Source organism: Alexandromys fortis, unplaced genomic scaffold (genome assembly GCF_014885135.2).
Source record: "Alexandromys fortis isolate MF-2015 unplaced genomic scaffold, M_Fortis_MF-2015_v1.1 scaffold_13, whole genome shotgun sequence".
NCBI classification, from domain to species: Eukaryota; Metazoa; Chordata; class Mammalia; order Rodentia; family Cricetidae; genus Alexandromys; species Alexandromys fortis.
Window position 1 is genome coordinate 12,144,178 of NW_026067908.1, and position 2,892 is coordinate 12,147,069.

Consider the following 2,892-nt stretch of genomic DNA (forward strand, 5'->3'; position numbering starts at 1 on the left):
GGGAGGAGGGGGAGGGAAATGGGAGGCTGGGAGGAGGCGGGAATTTCTTTTTTTTTTTCTTTCAATAAAAAAAACAAAAACAAACAAACAAACAAACAAAAAACTAGCTTGCTTTGGCCTGGAAGAACAGCTCTGTGGTTAAGAGCACTTGTTCTTCCAGAAGACAAGAGTCTGACTCCAAGCAACCATGTTGGGCAGCTCACAACCATTTGTAACTCCAGATTTAAGGAATCTAATGCCTTCTGGCCTCTGTGGGCCCTGCATGTACATGAACATCTTACACACAGACACAAACAAATACAAATAAAAACTTTTTTAAAATGTTCTTTCATTTTGGCTGACATAGTAACTAACACAGTCTAAGACCTGAAGGCACAGCAAACCAATTTAGAATCTTTAATCCAAACAAGTGAATTAAACAAGTTTGTATTGTCTTTTGACAAACCTAGGCAGAGTCTGCACCAAAGCTCACATTTCTGGTTGAACTTAGATTAACATTTCATGCAAATGTATTTGTATCAATTAAAAGACACACTAAAAGGCTGCATGATGTAATGTAATTCAGAATGTTTTCAGTTTGCTATGCAGCCCAGGCTAGCCCCAAACTCAACGCCTCCTGCATCAGCTTCCTAGGTCCTAAGACTTCAGACATACACAACCATGCCATGCAGTCTTGGAGGCCTTTAAGACATCTCGCCCTGAATTTTAAAAATGATTCTCTGTATCTTTTCCAATAGATGATTAATAGTATTTTCAGATAAAATCAGGATAAAATCATAATCAATACATGAACTGAAATCAAATCCCCACAGATAAAAACTTTTTTAAAGTGTCTCCATTAGTTGGATAAAACTTCAGATGAATATAAGTCAAATTTAAAACAATTTTTAAAATTCTCAAACTTTAGGAAAAAATGATTATTTGTAGCACAAATAATAAAGACCCAGAGACAGATATTGGGGTTCAACCCAAAAACTAGAAAAGTAAAACAGCCAAGCCACTGGAGAAGTTTTACCTCTACCAAGATTGGGCGGCCACCAACTACGCAGACTAAGCCTCTCTCTCCTGTTATATTCCCTGTATATTGCTGGGATTAAGGGCGTATGACTCCCTAATACTGGGATTAAAGGTGTGAGCCACCACTACCTGGATTTATTTCTTCATTGATCATGTGTATCATGGGGTGGGACTGAACTCACAGAGATCCATCTGACTCTGTCTCCCAAATTCTGGACTTAAAGGTGTGTGTCACCATTACCTGACCTCTATGGGTCTTAGCTTTGCTCTGGTCTTCAGCCAAGATTTATTTATTGAAATACAAATAATATACCACTACAACTATTATTATCAGATGGTTAATGGCATGTGTCATTACTGATCTTAAACTTTCTCAATTCACTTGAAAAAGAAAATGGGCTGGGGATTTAACTCAAGTGGTAGAGCATTTGTCTAACACACATAAGATCCTGTGTTCAACTCCACCATTTAAAGAGGGAGAGAGGGAGAGAGAGAGAGGGGGGGGGGCATCCCCATCACAACTCAATAATTATATAGTAATATATATCACATCTGTGCTGGTAAGGTTTTTATTAACATAAGCTCTAGGTTTATCTCAGAAGAGGAAGAGTCAAATGAGAAAAATGTGTTCATCAGACTGGCCGGCAGGCAAGGCTGTGGGGCATTTTCCTGATTAATGATTGATGTGGAGTGGTCCAGTCAATTGTGAGTGGTCCTGGGTTATATATGGAAGCAGGCTGAGCAAGCCATGCGGAGCAAGTCAGTAAGCAGTGTTCCTCAATAGCCTCTGCTTCAGCGCCTGCCCTCACTCCCTTCATGATCTAGTAGCTATAAACTGAAATAAACCCTTTCCTCCCCAAGTTGTTTTTGATCATGGTTTTTGTCCCAGCAATAGAAAGCAAACTAGGCCACCATCCTTTGGCACTTTCTGCTGTATGTATTTTTCCTATTAAATTTTATTATTTTTGTTTTGTTTTGCTTGCTCATGTAGCTCAGGTTAGCCTCAAACTTGCTATGTAGTTGAAGATGACTTTGAACTGACATAGATTACCATGCCCAGGTTATGTGGTGTTGGGAATTGTACTCCAGGCTTTGTATATTCTAGGAAGGCACTCTTATCAACTGAATGCCATCCTCAGTCCCCTTTCTGCTGAAATTTCAAATAATGGAGATATATTATCTATTCAATAGTATTAATAAAATTTAAGTCAAATAAAAATTTACCTCATAATTTTTACCTCTGGTTTCAAAGACAAGTAATATTAACAAATGATTTTAAATGTTTTCAAGTTGCTTTATTGCTTTTAAATAATTTCTACTAAGAGGGGTATTTAAAAATTACAGTAACTCTTCACATTCAATTACTAAAAATGGCAAAAAAATTTTAGAAAACTCTGAAAGCACACTTCTAAGGAATACTGAATGATACCACGACTAGAAATTTAGTCAAAGTTTCAAAGAACTTAATTTTAAATCTGACATTAGCAGTACTGCCTTTATAAGTTGACTGAAGTGGGGCTGGCAAGGTGGCTCAGCAGTTAAGAACACTAGTTGCTCTTCCAGAGGACCTGGATTCATTTCCCAGCAGCCATATAGTAGCTCACAATCACTTGTAACTTTAGTGCCAAGGAATCTGACACTTTCTTCTGACCTCTGTGGACACAAGGCATGTATATAGGACCCAAACATACATGCAATCAAAACACTTAGACACATAAAATAAAATAACCTAACAATAAGTTGACTGATGTGATGTGGGATGCCCTTCTGTATATATGTTGCTTTTATTGGCTGATAAATAAAGCTCTTTTGGCCAATGGTTTAGCAAAGTAAAGTCAGGCAGAAATCTGATATATGGAAAAAGATGGCATATAT

General features: G+C 37.6%; 1 protein-coding gene across 3 annotated transcripts in view; it reads right to left on the reverse strand.

Moving 5' to 3' along the window:
- Efcab7 (EF-hand calcium binding domain 7) overlaps positions 1-2,892 on the reverse strand; it is a 55,550-nt gene that overhangs the window by 8,905 nt on the left and 43,753 nt on the right. The window lies entirely within an intron of this gene.